Genomic DNA, 24,840 nt, shown 5'->3' with positions numbered 1-24,840 from the left:
AGTACTTGTTTACCGGCCTGAAGGTGCTAGGTATAATCGAAAATATATTACAGTTGCCGAAGGAATGGCAGGGAGTCGGTAACGGCATGGGCATGGATATCGGCCGAAGGGTGTGGGCTCCTGTGGGAAGTGGAAGGAAGATTCGATGCGCGCAATTACATATCAATTCTGGAGAACGTGATGTAGCCTTCTGTGACAGCAAGATTTGGCGATGATCAGATCATGTTCCAACAAGATCGCTCGCCTATTCATATGGCACGTGTGGTTAAGAGGTGGTTCGACGACCATAGTAATATTACTGTAATGGAATGGCCACGTAAAGGAGCTGACATGAATCCCATTGAGAATATTTAGGCAGAAATGGTCAGAGTAATACGAGAAATGGGGCAGTCACCGTCGACTCACCTACAGCTTTCTGATGTGATTCATGACGCTTGGAATGAGTTACTTGAATCTCCTAGTTATGTGGCTCGAGTTGTGGGCTCAATGCCCAACAGACTTCGAGCTGTTGTGGAAGCCGAAGGAGGCTATACGCGATACTAAGCAGCATCAGCGGAGGTGTTTTTTTTTTTCAGCCCTTCACCAATCAGCTGCAACAGCTGTTTCAAGTTTTTTCTTTATTTACAGACGTATATTTTATGTAATTTCAAGGAAATGCAGTAAGTGGAATGTGGACAAACAAATTAATTCACAGCAAGATATGTAATATTTAATATGAGCCGGCCGAAGTGGCCGCGCGGTTCTGGCGCTGCAGTCTGGAACCGCGAGGCCGCTACGGTCGCAGGTTCGAATCCTGCCTCGGGCATGGATGTGTGTGATGTCCTTAGGTTAGTTAGGTTTAACTAGTTCTAAGTTCTAGGGGACTAATGACCTCAGCAGTTGAGTCCCATAGTGCTCAGAGCCATTTGAACCATTTAATTTGACAAGAGAAGAAATACACACCTTATATATTCATGCAGTCTGTAAAAAATACATGACACACGTGTATATGCAAGAAGGGTACAAAACAATTCAGCACAAATGAAAAATATTGAGGAGAAGTTCGCCGATGAAGGCGTAATTGGAGAACAAAGGTTGGGCTAGAAGGAGAGGTAAGGAGGCCCGAGAAAGCAGAGAAAAATCAAATACCCAGTAGACTTTGAGTCGTTGTCGGAGCAGAGGGCGGTTGGTATATGCGATTCGGAGCAACAGTAGAAGAATAGTTTTATTTACTGATTTTTGAGGCTTTATTTTGTGACGGATAAACAGTGCTGCATCATGAGACCCACTATTTGTCCACATGTGGCTAAACATCAGAGGTGTAAAAAATTTTGAGAGATGCCGAAGTTCTCTGGAAGAGTAACGTGTTTTAGACAAGAAGATGATTTTTATTTCACTTCATTTTAACCATTCACACTATGCTTTGACATTATAATCTTTGATTTCATTTTATTATCATGTATCTTTTCTTCAGTGAAAGTCAACGGTAGTAAGTTTCAAGATATGAAGAATAACTGGAAGTTTTTAATTTGTGGAATAGCGTATTTAACAGTTAATATTTTCAGCAAATCTGTAGTTATAGGACATATTAAGAAGCAAGTCAAAAATGGCATTGTGGAAAGATCAGGTTGGTTTCTAAAGGGTAACGACGGTAAAATAGCAAATACGAAACTATGGGTAACAACTATTGTTGATGGTGAGGAGCCATAATCGATATGCCACTATTCTGTAATTGTTTTTCTGAAGTTTATCGTCAATCCTAGGACTGAAACCGATACTCTGTTTTACGTAAAGAATACAACCTTCAAAATTTATTTAGCAGCGCAGAATATTAAATCATAGTTTATAGATCAGGAACCGTATCCAACTGCCTTTAATTTTATTCTCACCGATGACATTGAGACAGTAAATAACAAGAGAAATAACCAAACTCTCAGAATCAATATAGAGAATTCAAGTGTCCAGTGGATTCAAAAGTTTGCTATAATAGCGAATAATTGCTTTTACTGACTCCTTCATGCCTACGTCTTCTGTCAGACAATATTTGAAACTAGGACAAGCAAGGTAAACAATTTTTCCACAAATTGTCAAATTGGAAGTCGGAGAGCCAGTTACATAAATTACGATGACAACAAACGTTTTTCAAATAAACTGATCACAGGAGGCATCCAACACATTTCTTGTGTGTTACATGCACAGTATGTAAACTGGCAACGCCACCAACACACAATACCACTAACAAGGGAACATCCCCCATCGCACCCCCCTCAGATTTAGTTATAAGTTGGCACAGTGGATAGGCCTTGAAAAACTGAACACAGATCAATCGAGAAAACTGGAAGAAGTTGTATGAAAAAAATAAGCAAAATATACAAACTGAGTAGTCCATGCGCAAGATACGCAACAACAAGGACAGAGGAAGCTCAGGAGCGCCGTGATCCCGTGGTTAGCGTGAGCAGCTGCGCAACGAGAGGTCCTTCGTTCAAGTCTTAATTTGAATTTTTTCTTTTCAGACAATTATCTGTCCGTCCGATGCGAGGTAACTGCGCCGTAGTATGATGACGCTACACCGAAACAAACATCGAAACACATGACGTCAGTCGACTACAGCGCACGGAAGAGAGAGTATTCCTGCTAACGAGGCTCTCTGGCTGGCAGTTGACTGTTCGCTACTTTGGAAGAGAGTGCATTAAATACGTGAGATGCATTCCGTGGGCAATATGAATCCAGCAAATAGAGCTCGCGACTTCAGTAACAATGTCAATGAATATTTTCCGAACTGTAAGGCATCGGAAAGTTCCTTAAGGGATCTAACGATTGTCGAACATTTGTATGATTATTTCCTACATTTGTTGATAAACAGTACGTGTGGTGATGATTGTCTGAAAATTAAAAATGAAACGACTCACTCGAGGGAAGACTTGAACCGAGGACCTTTCACTCTGTAGCTGCTCACGCTAACCACGCGACCACGGCGCTCCCGAACTCCCACTATCCCTGCGCATGGACTACTCAGTTTGTATATTTTGCTTATTTTTTTCATAGTTCCACACAACTTCTCCCTGTTTTCTCGATTGATCTGTGTTCAGTTTTTCAAGGCCTATCCACTGCGCCAACTTATAACTAAATCTGAGGAGGGTGCGATGGGGAGGTTCCCTTGTTAGCTATGAAACAACTGTAGCAAAACGGAGCATCCTCGTTATCCATGTGATGAATAAGACGACTAATTCGCAACATAAATGTCAATGTAAGCATGAATTTATGTTGGAACGTGCTTCCTGGACCAAATAACATACGTTTCCTACGTCTTCAATACGAATCATGAAGCAAATGTAATTTAAAGGACATAAAAATATCGAGTGATTTTACTAACATAATTATGAACCACCCACGAACATAAATCGATGATCACATAGTTGTCAAAAAGTATTCTACAGTATTGCCATTGTCCATTAGACTAGCAGCAGGAAGAAAACGTTCGCTCAGCTGTGCTGAGATATCTTGCACTGACGAAGCTCGCGCTTCGAAGACGCCACAGCATCGTCTGCCACCATTTCATGGGAAACGAAATATCTCAAGTGTACAGCCTTAGACATAAAAACACCGCCGGCGCAAGCACCGTGCGATCCGCGATATGACGCCGTTGAAAGCACAGCTAACCCGCGCCGGCAAGCTGTTAATATCATCTGATGTTGCTAACAAGTTATTTACTTCTGGTGAATGATTTTCTGCGCAGTTCATTTAAAATAGAATAACTAAAATATAATTGATGTTACGGAAGACGAAGGACGCCTAATTCATTTCCCTCTCTTTACTTATGATGTTACATTCGCAATCTGAGCATACGTATTATCCATAACCACACTTTAGCGCCACACATATATGTGAATGAAACACATTGGCGTACAGTTTTAGACATAAAAACTGACCGCCGGCCGCCTGCCACAGAGACTAAGTCCGAGTCTATTCACTTAACGTAGCCAATAAAACTGACCGGCCATCTGCACAATCTGGCAACACTGTAAGATGCGGAAGAGTTACGAGGAAGTGTTGTCTACTTCCGAGATGTTCTCGGATTGTGTGAGCCCGTGGTCTAGTGCTAGCCGGCACGGTAGCTCAGCGTGTTCGGTCAGAGAGCCGGTTGGCCTCTGTAATAAAAAAACTGAGTGGAAGGATCAACCACCGAACTTGAACAGGATGTCCTGCGACGTCCGCAACGACCAAACACAACGATCAATAATGAACAATAAGAAAAAAAGAAAGAAAAAATGGTAATCGTCATGCATTCTAAGCTTATGGTCGCCTGTTCGTGTCCAACTATTTTTTTTTTTTTTTACCACATTTCGGTCTACAGTTGTGATTCTGATCGAAGATAATGCGCTTAACATTCTACCCACCAGCAACGACAATTATTCCAGGAACAATTCCGCAGGACAGCTCATGGCTGCGCCGCGATCATAACAGCTTACGCTGGAGCGTTTCCTCGCGCTGCAGCGGCTACCGGCCACCGGCCAGACGCCACCCGCCGCCTGAAATCCGGCGCCGCCCATGTGAACGCGCGCGTCGTTGTCAGTGTATGTATCAACTGTCATTTTCGAATTTGAAGTTCTAGTTATCATCTTGCAGTTAAGCACTGGATTTTGCATACTTGAAAATCATGAACTACAGTTAAGCATTGTAAAATTGAGTCGCAAGTGGAAAAAGGTGTAACATCTGCAACACAACGTTTACTTTTGGTATAACAGAGGGGTGAATGCAGAGGAGGCAGCTAGAAAGATTTGAACTGTGTTTGCAGCGAGTGCTTTTGGTAAAAATACGCCAGAAAAAGATATTCGTGTTTCAACAAAGATCGTTCTGGCATGAATGATTTTCCACATTAAGGAAGTCTCGACTACTAATATATGTGATAGATTACCATTTAACCATCATGCGACATTTGCATTCAACAGGCAAAGTTCAGAAGTCTAGTGTAGGAGTACTGCATGCTCTAATTCGAAACAACAAAAATCAATGGAGTGACTATTATTGAACGTCATCAGGTCACTCATCGAGCATTCCTATGCAGTACTGTTACTGGTGACGTATTTTGTTGCCTTTATTGTTAACTTCCTAAGAAGAAATAAAGGCTGTGCCCCACCAAAAGACGTAAACTCGAGGAAAGAGTAACGTGAACATATTTTACATCTGATAATTCCAAAAGTGTGTTTTGGGCTACGAATTCGGCCCCCAGGGTGTGTGCAACACAGCTGGAATTTGTTGCCAACAACTGAGACACCTTTCATTCGCAGTGTAAGAAAATCGAGCAACAAAACTACATCACCTGTGCTACTGCTTGATAACTCACTCTGTTGATTTGAGAAACAAAACTATCCAGGAGATTGATAGGAAAGTCGTCTCTCAGGCACTTGTATTGATAGGGAAGTCCTCTCTCAAGCACTTGTCCCTCTCGTCATATATATGTAAAATTTTACCTTTCCCGCTCTTGATCGATTAACCGTCAAGGCAATTTATTTCTAGACGAAAATACTCTTAAAACTACTCTGGTTTAATAACAACGTTAGAACCAGTAGGTTTCTACAGGCGTAGAATTTGTAAACAACTTTAGCATTGTCAGATCGTTTTAGATATCGTGAAAGAAAATTCTGCTGCTGATTAATTTCTCTTTGATAATTACTGTTGCGTTTAGTAAACTAATGGAAAATGCAATTAAAATATTCACTGTACTAATACAAATTAAATTCAGCTTACTACAGAAACATCACGACGGCAGTCCATCGTAATAAAGCATTAAGTGTCTGTGAGACGATTGAGCCTATTTTAACACGAATTAGTAGGATATTAACGACTTTTGACTTCGAAAAGTTCTGTATTTATTTCATTTCCTGTACCATTCGTAAGTATTTTGAAAATGTGACATTTCATAGATAAAATTATTTATTCACAACAACAAAAAATATGTCGGCAGAAAACAAAAGTGGCATTATGAATTTGGCAGTACCGTAAGGTTTTCGCTCTGACACTAAGAGTTACTGAAAGTAGCAAGACGAATTTTGCTCGAATGTTGTCTTACGATTCCCTTATTGAGTTTTTATCAGCCTGCTTGTAGCTGTGCTACAAAAGAATTAAAAATCTGGCTTTCTGCGAGTCTCGAAAGGCGAACGAAAGCAGCTTGCACCTGTTAGCTAAGCATGAACTGGTTTTCTCCTAAAGTGGGAAAACATCCTTTTGTGGTTGAATTGTTGGCAAATGTCAGTCAGACGTGTGCCGTTGGTCTAAGCGTTTCGGTGTGCTGAATTTGTACCAAAGATTTTTCTACAGGTTTTTTCTGCCCAAATAGAGAGTTGAAGTTTCCCATTAGTATTTTCACGTCATCCTGGTGAATTTTGCTCAGTTCCAGAATTTTTCCCATGCGGTTCTAAGCGCTACAGTCTGGTACCGAGCGACCACTACGGTCGCAGGTTCGAATCCTGCCTCGGGCATGGATGTGTGTGATGTCCTTAGGTTAGTTAGGTTTAATTAGTTCTAAGTTCTAGGCAACTGATGACCTCAGAAGTTAAGTCGCATAGTGCTCAGAGCCATTTGAACCATTTTGAACCAGAATGTTTCGACATTATCGGTGTTTTTCTTATTTTCGATGTTGGTGGGGACACGTGCATTGACGAGTGTATATTTTTTACTGGCGCTCTGAATGAGCATAGTACCTAAGCTTACACACTACTTAACCTAAATTATCCTAAGGACAAACACAGAAACTCATGCCCGAGGGAGGACTCGAACCTCCGCCGGGATCAGCCACACAGCCCATGACTGCAGCGCCCTAGACCGCTCGGCTAATCCCGCGCGGCTACTTAAAGTATACTCGTCCACAAAACCCATGTGGACAATTATCTGATAATCGGTCAAGCTTTGCTTTGTCGCAGCTCTTTAGCATACATGTCCATTTACTTTCAGGCTCCTCCTTACAATTCTTGCAATGCAAGGTAATTGAAAAATCCCATCCACTCGACGCCAACTGAGGAACTGACTGGTGCATGTGTTGTTCAACACACAGTAGTTGTCAGCCTCACTAGAATCAATGACTGTGTGTGTGTGTGTGTGTTTTCGTGTTCATGCACAATCTGAATCAATACTATTAACATTAGAGAGACAACCAACAATAAATAATTCATCAAATATGACTGTAAAGTATTTTAATGCGATGGGAAGTTACTAACTGAATTTTCACCCAACCCACGTCCTGCATATTACGTTAAGTAAGATGTATTAACTCCATAGTATCGTTAGCAGAGACAGTGCGCTCTTGTTGTCGAGGCTCGCGACAAGCGCAGCGATCAGCAGTGCCCAATGCCGCCGCGATTTGTTTATGTTGGCTGAGCGTGGACACTGCAGCAGACGCTTCGCCATAAACAGAAAGAAATCACCTTGGCTCTGACCGCAGTGAGCGGATATCACTGCCTGCGTGTTCTTATAGTAACCAACGTGAGACTCTACTCACAGGTGCCATGGAGCAATTGCAACAGGTATCATGTCATTAGTCATCAGAATATTAACCAGTGATGAAATGTCCACTCTATTTGAATCCCAAGAAAATAGGAACCTTCTCACAAAGGAATGTGAGGTGATATCAAAATTTATCCGACATACAAAAATTAACTGCAGGGCTTTCATGTATGCAGTAGTAGCACACAAGGAAATATTATGTCTTGGAAGCGTATATTTCATTTCCTCTTCTCATATTAACGCCCTTGTTTTAGTATGAAGTGGGAAAATAAACACGAAAAACTTAAGTTCCTGCGAAGCATATAAGTCATTTCCTCTTCTCATATCATAACTTTTGTTTTAGTATGAGGTAAAAAAAATAAACAGTTTAGGGTTCTGAAACATAATATGACACCAGATTCTTATCGTAGGCGCTATCGGAAACGCAAAAAGCAGGGAGCTGTCCATTGTATTGTCCAAAAGTCTGTTTCCTTTCATGCATTACTCACGTTAGGAGAACCGGCCGTGGTGGCCAAGCGGTTAAAGGCGCTACAGTTTGGAACCGCGCGACCTCTGCGGTCGCAGGTTCGAATCCTGCCTCGGGCATGGATGTGTGTGATGTCCTTAGGTTAGTTAGGTTTAATTAGTTCTAAGTTCTAGTCGACTGATGACCTTAGAAGTTAAGTCGCATAGTGCTCAGAGCCATTTGAACCATTTGAACCACGTTAGGAGATTCTTATTTAAGGACTTGTGGGCATCAAGTTCTTCAGCAGAACAAGCCTTATGTTATTGTGCTAATTACGGTATAGAAAAAATGCAAAAAAGACGAGTTCCCCTGGAGCAGTGAGGATATTTGCACATGTCTGTATTCAGCAATGACCGCCAGCTGCCACAACACTTCACAGAATCCTTGCGGCAGGCAACACAACTGTGCGTGCACTGCAGACTTCATTCAGTAAGACGTCAGGAGTTGGATGGAAACGTCAAAGTCGTATTCAATCCAGAATGAGGTGTTATTAAGGTAGTTGAACCTTCTAGCAATTACACTTCTATAATTCCCATATGCGTATTCCGATAACCAAAAGAACCCGTTAGTGCAAAACCATCTGGAACTGCATTAACATCAAACTGCAAGAACTTGAGACAATACGTGGACTCTTCTCTTCGCTAAGTGACCTGTTACTGATATTTAGGATTCTCTCCGTCCTAGGCGTAGTGGAAATGGAACTTCAGAGGCGCCGGCCCGGGTGGTCGAGCGGTTCTAGGCGCTACAGTCTGGAACAGCGCGACCGCTACGGTCGCAGGTTCGAATCCTGCCTTGGGCATGGATGTGTGTGATGTCCGTAGGGCCGGCCGCGGTGGCCGTGCGGTTCTAGGCGCTTCAGTCCGGAACCACGGGACTGCTATGGTCGCAGGATCGAATCCTGCCTCGGGCATGGATGTATGTGATGTCCTTAGGTTAGTTAGGTTTAAGTAGTTCTAAGTTATAGGGGACTGATGACCTGAGATGTTAAGTCCCATAGCGCTCAGAGCCATTTGAACCATTTTTTGATGTCCGTAGGTTAGTTAGGTTTAAGTAGTTCTAAGTTATAGGGGACTGATGACCTCAGCAGTTAAGTCCCATAGTGCTCAGAGCCATTTGAACCATTCTTTTTGAACTTCAGAGGAGCTTTCGCTATTCTTGACAAACACGAGAAACTTGTAATCACTGCGAGTTACAACTGCCTGATGATAATGGTTTAGGTTGTCAGTAGTTTTGGTGGTGTTATGCTGTCAAACTGCTTACAGCAACGTTAATGGTGGCGCACATAATTTAGCGCTGACTACCTACTTAAGTAAAGATAGTGTTGTGGCGTCGTCGCTTGTCTTTATTTGGCCTCAGCTTGAGTAATCCGATTTAACGAACATAGTACTACATTCGCGGGCTGCTAATGATACAGTATGACTACAGAGATCATCGTGCGGGTATTACTTTAATTCTGCAATGAATTGCTTAAAAAATATTACCCTCAGCTATGCAGCTGGAATGACTCATTACACAGGTACTCTATGTTGCACTTGGTTAAGTGATCAGTTCGCTGCAATCCTGCTTCTTCTGTTTGTAAATACTTGAATACTTCAAAAATGGTTCAAATGGTTCTGAGCGCTATGGGACTTAACGTCTGAGGTGGTCAGTCCGCTAGAACTTAGAACTACTTAAACCTAACTAACCTAAGGGCATCAGACACATCCATGTCCGAGACTGGAGTCGAACCTGAGACCGTAGCTCTCGCGCGGTTCCAGACTGTAGCGCCTAGAACCGCTCGGCCACACTGGCCGGCATACTTGTATACTGACCATTCGTTATTTGACTAAATATGAACTACAATCTAATTCGCATGTATATGGCATGGGTTAGCTCGGGTACGAAGGTATGACTAAGGATTGGATTCCGTTGGAGTCCCGTTATTTTGATGGCAAGACTAATGTTCGCAAATCACCTCTATTGCCTCAAAAAACAATTGCATCTTAAATATCGAAGGACCGACGTCCACACTGTCACAGCGCGTTGAAATACAGCAACGACAGCAGATGAAAATTTGTGACCGACTGAGCTTCGAACCTAGACCTGCTGCTTACTAGACAGACGTGCTGACCACTGCACTATTATTTTTTTTTTAAAGTTTGAGAAGTCTTTCAGCACCAGGTAGGCGGAGGCAACGAGGGCAGGGGTCGAAAATCCGAGGCCTGGCCACAATGCCTCCCCCATACCTGTCACTGAGCAGCTGCATTATTCACATGTATTCCATGTTTGCACCCATATATTCCTTTAAATTGTTGAACAAAATTGAAGTAGTAATTAAGGTAAAATAAATTACAGATTGTCGCCTCCAATGGCGTGCGTTCGTTGTGGAACATAACTTATAACAGTGAACAGGGTGACGGAAAAATAAATAACAAACATTCATTCAGAAATATATTCACAATTTAAGTTATTATGCACTGGATGCATATGAAGTCTGGAAGGAAGCCATATATTTTTCAACAAATGGAAGAAGTTTCGGAGCCGGAGGGGGTTTGCCAAATTAGAACAGTTCTGATTTAAGAACCAACGTAAAAGAATATTCCAGGAATAAAAAAAAGTGAAAGAATAGTATTCTGCTTCTAATCAATAAAATTGTCCACCTCTTTGTAGCCCACATAAAGCAATAGATAAAAAAATTTTAAACCATTCCTTATATTTGTTATTCTTCTTCAGCTTAAAATGTTCTTCTGCAATATAAAACATGCACTCTTCTAAGTTCTAAGTTTTGTTTATTACGACCTAAAACAAAAACTGTCCCAGAAGCCACGAATAACTGTTATTCTTTGCGGATGGGTAACATTTCCAGTCAGGTTTAAAGCTTCAGTTATCGGTATATGACTTTCTGCGGTTCTGTGGATAGTGCTAATTTCTTCCTAGTCCAGTTCCAAATTCTGATTCTATTTTCACAGAAGAAGGTGTGCGCTACAGTTTCTACAATCCCACATTTGTCGCAGTATGAAGATGGTCTCAATTTGATTTTTCATAATCGTTCCGCTGTGGGTATGGTTTCGTTTACAACGTCGCACCATACGGCACTGACTCTAGTTGGTATAATTTTATTGTTGATATTTTTCCAGACATTCCTCCAGTTTTTTGTAGGTTAATTCACCGGAATTGGTTTGTGTAGACGATGTCTGGTAATATAATCATAGACGGTTCTAGTGTTGGTTTGTGCTGGTCGAAGTCTTATACAGCTCCAATCGCCATAGTACTTTCGGACGTAATCTAGGCTGGCGTGCTACATTAACAGGAGCGTTCCTATCTCCAGGATCTAACGAGAGGAACAGAAGTTTCGTGATGCTTATCTTAGTGGCATGTATTAGTTTAAAGGCACGTCTTTAATTCCAAGTCCTCTGTTTTGCCTCTGCAAAGTCGCCGTGTGGAAGGGTACTTTGAAGATATTTTGTTTCCACACATACCAAGAGGCTACAGCTAATATTTTATGTGCAGTGACCTGCAGTATCGGTAAGACTGCTGTGACATGATAAATTTTGCTAAGTATGTATGTATTTATAAACTGAACTTTCTGCAGTCAGTCTAACGATCGCATGTCATGGTCCTTCAACACGGTTCCGATGACATTAAGTTTCCGCTCCCAGTTGTTCGTGGCCATGCGCTTGGGGTTCGCCCTTAACCACAATCCGAGATGGAGACTCACTTCAGTTACATCTAACCAGTGCGCACTTATTGCACTATTGTAGGAACCGAGATGCAGTATTTTGGATTTAAAATTTTGTAAATTTGTGGTGAGAACGTATGGGACGAAGTAAGCTTACACACTACTTAATCTAACTTAAAATATGGACAATGCCGGAGGGAGGACTCGAAGCTCCGACGGTGGGCACTGTCGGGACACAGCAACCAACCTCTCTGCAGCACATATCTACACACGCTCCTCATCAGACGCGAATTCCCATCTTTGCCATATACCACATGCGCGGTACCCCCCTCCCCCCCTCTCCTCCCCGGCCATTATTACAGTCGCTCGCGGCCACACTGTATTCCCGCGAGGGTTCGGACGATGTCGTGCGTCAGGGTTCGGACGATGTCGTGCGTCTAGCACTGAAAACTTTAGATGACCCGTCGAAAGCCAAATAATTATACAGGATGTTTCAGGAGAAATAGTAATTATTGTAGGAGATGGTAGTATAGACAAATTGCAGAAACAATGACATATAACATGTGTCCAATTTTTATTGAACATACATATAGCTGGGTTGTAATGAATCTAGAGGTAGCCCTGGATGGAAAATTATTATGAACACCTCACATAAATAATGTGTTCCACTGCGAAAGACAATCTTATTAGCACTAGAAGCTGCTGTAGGGTAAAATGGGGTCTAAACCCAGTACTTACTGGATATACACCTCATACTAAAACAAAAGTTATGATATGAGAAGAGGAAATGACTTATATGCTTCTCAGGAACTTAAGTTTTTCGTGTTTATTTTCCCACTTCATACTAAAACAAGGGCGTTAATATGAGAAGAGGAAATGAAATATACGCTTCCAAGACATAATATTTCCTTGTGTGCTACTACTGCATACATGAAAGCCCTGCAGTTAATTTTTGTATGTCGGATAAATTTTGATATCACCTCACATTCCTTTGTGAGAAGGTTCCTATTTTCTTGGGATTCAAATAGAGTGGACATTTCATCACTGGTTAATATTCTGATGACTAATGACATGATACCTGTTGCAATTGCTCCATGGCACCTGTGAGTAGAGTCTCACGTTGGTTACTATAAGAACACGCAAGCAGTGATATCCGCTCACTGCGGTCAGAGCCAAGGTGATTTCTTTCTGTTTATGGCGAAGCGTCTGCTGCAGTGTCCACGCTCAGCCAACATAAACAAATCGCGGCGGCATTGGGCACTGCTGATCGCTGCGCTTGTCGCGAGCCTCGACAACAAGAGCGCACTGTCTCTGCTAACGATACTATGGAGTTAATACATCTTACTTAACGTAATATGCAGGACGTGGGTTGGGTGAAAATTCAGTTAGTAACTTCCCATCGCATTAAAATACTTTACAGTCATATTTGATGAATTATTTATTGTTGGTTGTCTCTCTAATGTTAATAGTATTGATTCAGATTGTGCATGAACACGAAAACACACACACACACACACACACACACACACACAGTCATTGATTCTAGTGAGGCTGACAACTACTGTGTGTTGAACAACACATGCACCAGTCAGTTCCTCAGTTGGCGTCGAGTGGATGGGATTTTTCAATTACCTTGCATTGCAAGAATTGTAAGGAGGAGCCTGAAAGTAAATGGACATGTATGCTAAAGAGCTGCGACAAAGCAAATCTTGACCGATAATCAGATAATTGTCCACATGGGTTTTGTGGATGAGTATACTTTAAGTAGCCGCGCGGGATTAGCCGAGCGGTTGCCGGCACGGTAGCTCAGCGTGTTCGGTTAGAGGGTTACGTGCCCTCTGTAATAAAAAAACTGAGTTAATTGATCATCAACGAACTTAAAACGGATGACTTACGACGTCCGCCCCGAGCAGACACAACGAACAAAAGCGAACAAAATTACATTGAAAAAAAAAAAAAAAAGCGTTCTGGGGCGCTGCAGTCATGGGCTGCGTGGCTGATCCCGGCGGAGGTTCGAGTCCTCCCTCGGGCATGAGTGTGTGTGTTTGTCCTTAGGATAATTTAGGTTAAGTAGTGTGTAAGCTTAGGTACTGATGACCTTAGCAGTTGAGTCCCATAAGACTTCACACACATTTGAACATTTTTTTATACTTTTAGTAACCAACCCACGATCATTACGTAAGATTTCTCGAAGGCTTAGGGAATTGATTTCATTAAGTCGTCGACAGTGTAGCGTGATGGTTTACTTCCCAACATATGTTTTCTATATTTGTCCAAAGGTCGCTTGCTTTTGTAGATCCACGTGGCAATGGCCTTGTTACCTCTGCCCACATATTCTCTATCTGGTTGATGTTTGGTGATCGTGGAACAAACGGCAACAGCTTTATCCTCTCTTGGGCCTGAAACCAATCTCGCACTGCTCTGCTATGATGGATGGGGCTCTGCTCCTGTAAATAAACTATTATCTCGTTAGTCCATGTATTTATATTTAAATAACGTATTTGTAATAAGCACATTGGATTATTATGTTTCACAGTGTTTAAGGCCCTGTCTTAGATAAGTGATCTATATTCAACAGTCCGATTAAGAATGTGATTTGCCCAGTCCATCACATGATGAGAGTCGTAGTCAGATATCCACATTAAGACTGCCTAGCTGAATCCGATTAGAACTATCTGGTATCGAAACGAAATTACAGAAATCGGATAATTTGAACGTCTGTATTGCAACAATGCTGCGCACATAAATTCCTATATGGAGTAACAGGTAGCAACTGTCTAAGAAAAAGTGAGAAATATGTCTTCTAGCAGCAATGTAACGTAATTATAACCCACATTTATGTGATGGAAATACTGAATCGAACAATACACAGCTATTTCAGTGGTGGGAAGATACACCATATCGGATTTGCTGATGACATAATGACAATAATAATAATAATAATAATCGCGTGTGGCGGATAGGGGAAACCCTCCCCCATATGGGTGGTACCGAGGAAATCAAATACTAGGGGTGAACCAAATACTAACACAATCCTGAACGGCTACCAAATCCGTTGAACCCAAAATCCAGACACGTCTGAGTGAAAATCACCGCTACTCTGGTCACCGTCTCTTAGCTCAATGAGCTTGGCTGAAAATATTTGCTTTCAAAGGCTTCAACACCCTCTGGTCCTGTCCGGTCCTGGTATCACCCAAGCCAAACCAATGAAACACAAGCAAACATGAACTATGCAAGCAAAGTCAACTTTACCCCAGGTGGTAAACAACCCGGCTGTTGACAGGCGGCAGTTGGATTTTCGGATTCTGGGGAGTCCAGGTTAGCACGGCAGAGAATATCGAAGATCTCTGGTAAATTTCCCTACAAGGAAGAAACATGCATTTAAAAGTAAACATCGATACATTGATCCAAACACGAAAACTAAATCATCTCACAAAAGAAATCCATCGACAAAAAATTCTCATCCTTGCTCTTCAAGAACCACGACTAACTGACAATGAAACCTTGCATTAGGGAAACCATTGCGTCTTCAAAAGCAAAATACAACAAAAGGTAGCGAAAGGCGTACCAATCTTCGGCATTGCATTTCTCGAACACAGATCTATCATCAACTCTGTCAAAGAAATCACACCCATCAACAATGAAAAGGTTCAAATGACTCTGAGCACTATGGGACTTAACACCGGAGGTCCTCAGTCCCCTAGAACTTAGAACTACTTAAACCTAACTTAACCTAAGGACATCACACACATCCATGCCCGAGGCTGGATTCGAACCATCGACCGTAGCAGTCACGCGGTTCCGAACTGAAGCGCCTAGAACCGCTCGGCCACCGAGGCCGGCCCATCAACAAGCGACTTATGACTATGCTCATTCAGAGCCACAGTAAAAAATATAAAAAATATACGCTCATCAATGCACGTGTCCCCACCAACAACGAAAATAAGAAAAGCTCCGAAAATGTCAAATTCTGGAACACACTCGAAAATACTATGAGCAAAATTCACCAGGATGACGTGAAAATACTAGTGGGAGACTTCAACTCTCTATTTGGGACAGAAAAAACCTGTAGAAAAATCTTTGGCACTAATTCAACACACCGAAACGCTTAGACCAACGGCACACGTCTGACTGACATTTGCCAACAATTCAACCACAAAAGGATGTTTTCCCACTTTAGGAAAAAACCAGTTCCCAGGTAACATGCTTAGCTAACAGGTGCAAGCTGCTTTCTTTCGCCTTTCGCGACTCGCTGAAAGCCAGATTTTTAATTCTTTTGTAGCACAGCTACAAGCAGGCTGATAAAAACTCAATAAGGGAATCGTAAGACAACGCTCGAGCAAAATTCGCCTTGCTACTTTCAGTAACTATTAGTGTCACAGCGAAAACCTTACGGTACTGCCAAATTCATAATGCCACTTTTGTTTTCTGCCGACATATTTTTTGTTGTTGTGAATACATAATTTTATCTATGAAATGTCACATTTTCAAAATACTTACGAATGGTACAGGAAATGAAATAAATACAGAACTTTTCGAAGTCAAAAGTCGGTAATATCCTACTAATTCGTGTTAAAATAGGCTCAATCGCCTCACAGACACTAAATGCTTTATTACGATAGACTGCCGTCGTGATGTTTCTGTAGTAAGCTGAATTTAATTTGTATTAGTACAGTGAATATTTAATTGCATTTTCCATTAGTTTACTAATCGCAACAGTAATTATCAAAGAGAAATTAATCAGCAGCAGAATTTTCTTTCACGATATCTAAAACGATCTGACAATGCTAAAGTTGTTTACAAATTCTACGCCTGTAGAAACCTACTGGTTCTAACGATGCCATTAAACCAGAGTAGTTTTAAGAGTATTTCCGTCTAGAAATGAATTGCCTTGACGGTTGATCGATCAAGAGCGGGAAAGGTAAAATTTTACAAATATATGACGAGAGGGACAAGTGCTTGAGAGAGTACTTCCCTATCAATACAAGTGCCTGAGAGACGACTTTCCTATCAATCTCCTGGATAGTTTTGTTTCTCAAATCAACAGAGTGAGTTATCAAGCAGTAGCACAGGTGATGTAGTTTTGTTGCTCGATTTTCTTACACTCCGACCAAAAGGAATGCTCGATGAGTGACCTGATGACGTTCAATAATAGTCACTCCGTTGATTTTTGTTGTTTCGAATTAGAGCATGCAGTACTCCTACACCAGACTTCTGACCTTTGCCTGTTGAATGCAAATGTCGCATGATGGTTAAATGGTAATCTATCACATATATCAGTAGTCGAGACTTCCTTAATGTGGAAAATCATTCATGCCAGAACGATCTTTGTTGAAACACGAATATCTTTTTCTGGCGTATTTTTACCAAAAGCACTCGCTGCAAACACAGTTCAAATCTTTCTAGCTGCCTCCTCTGCATTCACCCCTCTGTTATACCAAAAGTAAACGTTGTGTTGCAGATGTTACACCTTTTTCCACTTGCGACTCAATTTTACAATGCTTAACTGTAGTTCATGATTTTCAAGTATGCAAAATCCAGTGCTTAACTGCAAGATGATAACTAGAACTTCAAATTCGAAAATGACAGTTGATACATACACTGACAACGACGCGCGCGTTCACATGGGCGGCGCCGGATTTCAGGCGGCGGGTGGCGTCTGGCCGGTGGCCGGTAGCCGCTGCAGCGCGAGGAAACGCTCCAGCGTAAGCTGTTATGATCGCGGCGCAGCCATGAGCTGTCCTGCGGAATTGTTTCTGGAATACTTGTCGTTGCTGGTGGGTAGAATGTTAAGCGAATTATCTTCGATCAGAATCACAACTTTAGACCGAAATGTGGTAAAAAAAAAAAATAGTTGGACACGAACAGGCGACCATAAGCTTAGAATGCATGACGATTACCATTTTTTCTTTTCTTTTTTTTTTCTTATTGTTCATTATTGATCGTTGTGTTTGGTCGTTGCGGACGTCGCAGGACATCCTGTTCAAGTTCGGTGGTTGATCCTTCCACTCAGTTTTTTTATTACAGAGGCCAACCGGCTCTCTGACCGAACACGTTGAACTACCGTGCCGGCTAGCACTAGACCACGGGCTCACACAATCCGAGAACATCTCGGAAGTAGACAACACTTCCTCGTAACGCTTCCGCATCTTACAGTGTTGCCAGATTGTGCAGATGGCCGGTCAGTTTTATTGGCTACGTTAAGAGAATAGACTCTGACTTAGTCTCTGTAGCTGGCGGCCGGCGGTCAGTTTTTATGTCTAAAACTGCACGCCAATGTGTTTCATTCACGTATCTGTGTTGCGCTAAAGTGCGGTTATGGATAATACGTATGCTCAGATTGCGAATGTAACATCATAAGTAAAGAGAGGGAAATGAATTAGGCGTCCTTCGTCTTCCGTAACATCAATTATATTTTAGTTATTCTATTTTAAATGAACTGCGCAGAAAATCATTCACCAGAAGTAAATAACTTGTTAGCAACATCAGATGATATTAACAGCTTTCCGACGCGGGTTAGCCGTGCTTTCAACGGCGTCATATCGCGGATCGCACGGCTGCTTGCGCCGTCAGTTCGAATCCTTCCCCGGGCATGGATGTGTGTTACGTTAGGTTGGTTTAAGTAGTTCTAGGTCTAGGGGCTGATGACGTAAGCAGTTTGGTCGCATAGTTCTTGAAGTCATTTTTTGACCTTTCACGTAAATTTTCTTCTCATAAACGGCCGTATCTTTAGATTGCGTTGACATAGAAGCTCACTTTTTTACACCACCAAGGGACCGGTTACCGCAAGAAGTGCGATACATTTCCGCTTATTATGTCTACCCTTTCTGGAGGTAAACGGGTTTTAAAGGTTGGGTAGACCGATAGACGGTCAAGAAAGTGAGACTTGTAGGGTTCCGTTTTTACCGGTTTAGGTGACGAAATCCTATCAACGAAAACAGCTACGACAGCTACTGAAGATGAGGGCCGCATAAATAACACCCCCTAATCTTTATTCGAAATGTGCTTGTTGTAGTCGATACATCAGCATATTAATCGTAGCTACGCTTTCGATCCAAATAACGTTTACAGGAATACAAACAGAATCCATTTGCCTATACACGTGGTAATTCACATCCCAGTATTAATGCTACCGCGTTTTAGAAGTGCGAACATTCCCATTGCTAGCTAGCTTAAGAAACACTTAGGCTAATGAACGTTTTCCGGCTGTGGCGAGTCTAGTGGAGAATTCGAAACAGTGTAGAATACGTTTGGCAGCTGTGTAGCCGTTTATTTCCTGGGGTGGTGCAGAAATATCCTACTAAATTTACTCTCTAATAACAGTATTTTGCTATTTCGATAAACATCCCGAATGGTTGCATATAAGCGGTGACATAAAGGAAGAAAATTCATGTTTTTGAGTCCAGAAAGCTCTATGCAAGAGAAACTGCAGATCATTTTGCCATTTTCATTGTGAAATTGCCGGCTTATTCATGTCTGGGGTAGTAATAGAGGGCTGCCTGGGTTGTCTGCTAGCGTAGTGAAAGGAAGGTCTGGTTTGTTTTCGGTTCTAATCTCGATGGAGGCAGGTAGAATATCAGTAAAGCAATTTTAAGAAATTCTCGCGCCCCCAATACTTTTTATCGCTACCTTTATTCTGTACTGGCGCTCTGTGCATGTCAATATGACACTCTTGTAGAATTTCATACATGTTACTGCCTACTTCTTCCGCTTCTGTCAATAATGGAATTGACTTAAGTGTGGCACTGAATGATTTTTAACTGAATTTCGTTATGAATCTTCACGCATTGCTAAATTTGCACACTTTCATGGTAGGCCAGCAACGGTAATCCAGTATGACTGGTCTGAACGTTGACACAGACCGTTTCGCGGCCGAAAGCGGATAATATTTTGCTAATTCGTAACGATCCGGGGTTCTTTGTCTTACTAAAACAGTTATGTTATCTCGATAAGTTGAAATTCATTTTTATTGGTACAGTTCATACCAATTAGCGTTTCTTCTTTCAGTTCTGTTTTATATTTACGTGTTGTATTTAACACACTAATCAGTATTAATATAGTATTACAAATTATTGAAAACAGCCTAAAAAAGTTCAGATAGTTTGTCAATTTCACGCCTGTGCATAGTATGTTGGTAGCACTTCGTCGCCTTGCCTGTTATGCTGTGTAGCAGACTTTAAAGCCGTGCGGATCAGCATAACGAAAAGGCGAGGGGTCTCGCTCGTTTTGTCCACGACTGTACATCTAGATCACACCATTGTGTGGCAGTGAATCATAGACTGCGGCAAAACTAGAACAGCAAAGAATCTAATTATTTTAGGTGTTGTGCTACAGAATAATGTTGAAATTAGATGGACCGATAAGATATGGAATGAGAATGGTCTCCGTAGAATCGGCGAAGAAAGGAACACATTATAAAAAGTAACAAGGAAAAGGTCGGACAAGATGTCAGGACATATATTAAGAAATCAGGGAATAACTTCCATGGTAGTAGCGGGAGCTGTAGGGGTTCGTAAAAGCTTAGGGGAAGACAGATACTGGAATACACACAACAAATAATTAATTGAGGATGTAGTTTGCTAGTGCTTCTCTGAGATGTAATGGTTGGCACGGAAGACGAATTCGTGGGGGCCGCATCAAACCAGTAAGAAGACTGATGACTCAAGGAAAAAGATATATATATATATATATATATATATATATATATATATATATATATTTCTTTCTATATATTCCTTTTTTATATATAAAATGAGAAGAATGATGCACATAAGTAAATATAATGATAATTTCAAAGGGGCAAACGTTGAAAACTTATTGAATATCTGTAGGGGGATCGAGTACGGTGTCATTGGAGAACAGGGACGTGATGAAATAAATCTCGGGTGAACAGCCTGGTATGAGTGTGCATAGGACACAATATTTCGGCGGCCGTGCGGTTCTAAGCGCGTCAGTTTGGAACCGCGTGACCGCTACGGTCGCAGGTTCGAATCCTGCCTCGGGCATGGATGTGTGTGATGTCCTTAGGTTAGTTAGGTTTAAGTAGTTCTAAGTTCTAGGGGACTGATGACCTCAGTAGTTAAGTCCCATAGTGCTCAGAGCCATTTGAATTTGAACAATATTTCGGCAATCGACCACGTTGCCATCGTCAGGTGCGCTGATGTATTGACCGGCGGTGGGCCGGCGCCATGTATGTATAGGACAATCCCCCTTCTCCCTCAGGCGCTTCCTATGAGTCGGTGCGGTCCGCGCCCCGCGCGCGGTCCAGGTACAGCGTCCGTTCTCCCGCCGTCTGGGCGCCGCGTCCTAGGTCTTCTCGTTCAGGAGGGCCTGCCGGCACCGCTCTCGTTATTCTTCCCTCCTCCCCCGAAGTCGGTACACTCTGCGAAATATCCTTTTTCTTCTTAATTCGGGTGATCGCGGGTTCCCACGTCTTGCTAAAGATGTAACCGCTGTCACGATTTAGTTGTGGCTCCCTTACTCTGAACTCCATGGCTCCTTTGATGGCACAGTCCCAGTATTTGGAAGTCTGTGTCAGGACTTTGGTTTGGTCATAATCCATGCTGTGGAGTTCCGACAGGCAATGCTCAGCGATTGCCGACTTACTGGGCTGTTGCAGTCTAGTGTGCCGTTGACGTTCTCGGCATCGGTCCTCAATGGCACGAATGGTCTGCGCTATGTTTACACTACCACATTGGCAAGGTATCTGATAAACCCCTGATTTACGTAGACCAAGGTTGTCGTTGACAATGCCACGAAGGCTCTTGGTTTTGCGTGGAGGACGGAAGATGGTTTTCACTTGGTGTTTACGTAAAATGCGTCCAATTTTTCCGGATAAGGCCCCACAAAACGGAATAATAGCCAAGGCAGCCTACTCCTGAGGTTCATCCTCAGTTTCCGCCGGTGCTGCAGGTGTGGGATGTAGAGCCTTCCGAATTTGCCCTTCCTTGTAACCGTTCCTCCGAAACACGGAATTCAAATGGTCCAAATCTTGTTGGAGACTGTCCCTGTCGGCCTGCAGTGATATCGCGTGCTTATGGAATATCGTCTCAGTTATGTAACTAGATTCGTGATTTCCTATCAGAGAGGTCACAGTTCGTAGTAATATAAACGCTTTGGGGGACAATCTGAGCAGCCGTCTTGGGTTGTTTGCAGATGACGCTGTCGTTTATCTATTATAAAGTTTTCAGAAGATCAAAACAAACTGCAAGACGATTTAGAAAAGATATCTGTATGATGCGAAAATTGGCAGTTAACCCTAAATAACGAAAAAGTGAGCACATACGCATGAGTGCTAAAAGTAATCCGTTAAACTTCGGTTACACGATAAATCAGTCAAATCTAAAGGCCGTAAATTCAACTAAATACCAAGGAATTACAATTAATAACGACTCTAATTGGAAGGAACACATAGAGAATGTTGTGGGGAAGGTTAACCAAAGACTTCGTTTTATTGGCAGGACATTTAGAAACTGTAACAAATCTACTAAGGAGACTGCCTTCACTACGCTTGTCCGTCCTCTTTTAGAATACTGCTGCGCGGTGTGGGATCCTTACCAGATAGGATTGACGGAGTACATCGAAAAAGTTCAAAGAAGAACAGCACGTTTTGTATTATCGCGAAATAGGGGATGGAGTGTCACTAAAATGATACATTATTTGGGATGGACATCATTAAAACAAAGGCGTTTTCCGTTGGGGAGGAATCTTCTCACGAAATTCCAGTCACCAGATTTCGCCTCCAAATGCGAAAATATTTTGTTGGCGCCGACCTACATAGGGAAAAACGATCACCATAATAAAATAAGTGAAATCAGAGCTCGTACGGAAAGATACAGGTGTTCGTTCTTTCCGCGCGCTATATGAGATTGGAATAATAAAGAATTGTGAAGGTGGTTCGATGAACCCTCTGCCAGGCACTTAAATGTGATTTGCAGATGTAGTAGAACAACTCTGATGTTGATGTTATAGCACATTGTAAGACATACTGCAAAACATTAGTAGTATAGAAACCAAGGTAGATACATTACAAGGAAAAGATAATCACATCAGAAACAAAATAAAGACAGTATGGGGTATAGCGAAGTAGAAAAGTGGTAGAACCAGACATGAAGAGAGGCAGATAGCATTAAGAGTAAATGATATATTGGTAACAGATGTGTGCAGTGTTGCAAAACTTTTCAACAAACATCTTACAGTTGTTACTGAAAAGAAAGGGTTGTCAGATTTAGTAGATGCCACCTTGGTGTACCACAGACCAGTCATTAAACGTAACTTCTAACATGAATATGACCCTCACTACCCAAATAGAAGTAATGACCACAAAATATCTGTAAGATCAAAAAATTATTGTCGTTATGATGAATATCAGCAAAGTAAATTAGAGACTGGGCTTATGAGTTTAGTAACATCTTAAGCTGTCTGTTTAACCAGTTATTTATCAGTATGGAGTGTAGCTAGGTATGAAATTCAAACGTAGACGATAAACAGTTTAGACAAGATAATAAAAAAAACTTTTGAAATGTGATGCTACAGAAGACTGCTGAAGAATAAATGGGAACGCTACATAACTAATGAAGAGATACTGAATAGAACTGAAGAGGAAACAAATTTGTGGCACAACCTGAGTAGAAGAAGGGATTGGAAGATAGGACACATTCTGATACATCAGCGGATCACAAATTTAATACTGGAGAGAAATGTGGGGGGTAAAAATCGCACAGGGAGACCGAAAGATGAATACAATAAGCAAATTCAGAAAAGTTTCAGGATAGATTAGCATGGAGAGCTGCATAAACGAGTCTTCAGACTGATGACCACAACAACAACAAAGTGCAATTTGACTTCTGTGCAAATTCAGTGCAGTAATGTGAGCAATGTAAATAACTGGTATAAAATTATTTTTCCATTTAGTATTTATTATCTTTCGAATGAAAATCTGTTTAAAATTTTTCCGACACGTTCCACATCCATGACGGTAATTTAATTTGGGATCTGTGGAAGGTACATTAGCGTATCTGTTTCTCATTCTAAATATTTATTGTGCATTCTTTTTGTCTGAGATGTTCTAGATCCTGGATGATCTCCACACTACTGATTATTTGGAATGAAAAGTACATCTAATCTAAGCTAGGAGATGACTTTGTTAACAGTACTGTGTTGCTGTAATTGCCATTAATTTTGCTATTATTAGCAGTGTCCTTAATAACAGTTAAAGTAACATTAGTAGTACAGAGAACACAAAATGTGTGCATTTTTGTTCGGAAGAGAGGACTTTAAGATACATATGTTTCAAGGTAAAATTGCTGCATAAATAAATGAAAAATAAATAAATAAGTAAAAATTTCATCAAAATTAGTTAACGCTTTCATGCAAACAGAAATTTACTTACGTTACATAAAATGCAGTGTAAATAGTCCTATGTAAGACAGAAAGTGTCTTGGCTTATGACAGTACATAATGGGAAACGAGCAATAAAGTAAGCAGAAACTACAAAGTTTTGTGTTTATATGATGATAAGAACTTTAACTATATACCACATATTATCCATAGTCTGAACTGTTCCAGCTTTATTTATGATAATTTAAGATAGTTTGTTAACTTAACATACAATGAGAGTCACTAACTATTGCCACCAAGAATAACTCCTAAAGTTTGTGGGACAAAAGTTGCATGGGGCAACAGGGGCCATAATATGACGTTGGTTTTTTGTTGCTAGGTAGGGTCGCTTCAGAGATACGAATGTCAACTTTGTTTTTTTAAATGGGATGCTATAGTTCGGTACTTATTTTCTGATTGCGGTTATAGAGACGAATCCAATGATGTGGAACAGTAAGGTCTTTGAATGTCAACGAAGGTCACAAAGGCGACATGAACGTCCTTTTACAGAAGGTGTTCGAAGTGATGACCATTGGTATTAATGCAGTGCTGCAATCTTCTTATCATCAGTGAGTGGTATTCCTTATCACATCGGCACTTACCGAAGCACATACTCTGACAATTCTCTCTCGCATATCTTCAGGTGTAGTTGGAACGTCATTATAAACGATGCCTTTTACGAATCCCCACAAGAAAAATATCCAGAGGCGTCAAGTCTGGCGAACGAGCCGTCCATGACACATTTCCTCCGCGTCCAATCCACAGATACTGGCTAATCAGTGTTTGATCATATATGGTATAAGTTTGAAAAAATATGGAA

At 41.5% G+C, this 24,840-nt stretch overlaps 1 protein-coding gene across 2 annotated transcripts in view; it reads right to left on the bottom strand.

Annotated features, from left to right (window-relative positions):
- The window catches only part of LOC126251716 (aminopeptidase N-like), a 291,935-nt gene that overhangs the window by 41,033 nt on the left and 226,062 nt on the right, over positions 1-24,840 (bottom strand). The gene's annotated exons all lie outside the window — the stretch shown is intronic.

This window comes from Schistocerca nitens, chromosome 4 (genome assembly GCF_023898315.1).
Source record: "Schistocerca nitens isolate TAMUIC-IGC-003100 chromosome 4, iqSchNite1.1, whole genome shotgun sequence".
NCBI classification, from domain to species: Eukaryota; Metazoa; Arthropoda; class Insecta; order Orthoptera; family Acrididae; genus Schistocerca; species Schistocerca nitens.
The sequence above is the reverse complement of the archived record's forward strand: the minus strand, read 5'-3'. Positions and strand labels throughout refer to the sequence as shown.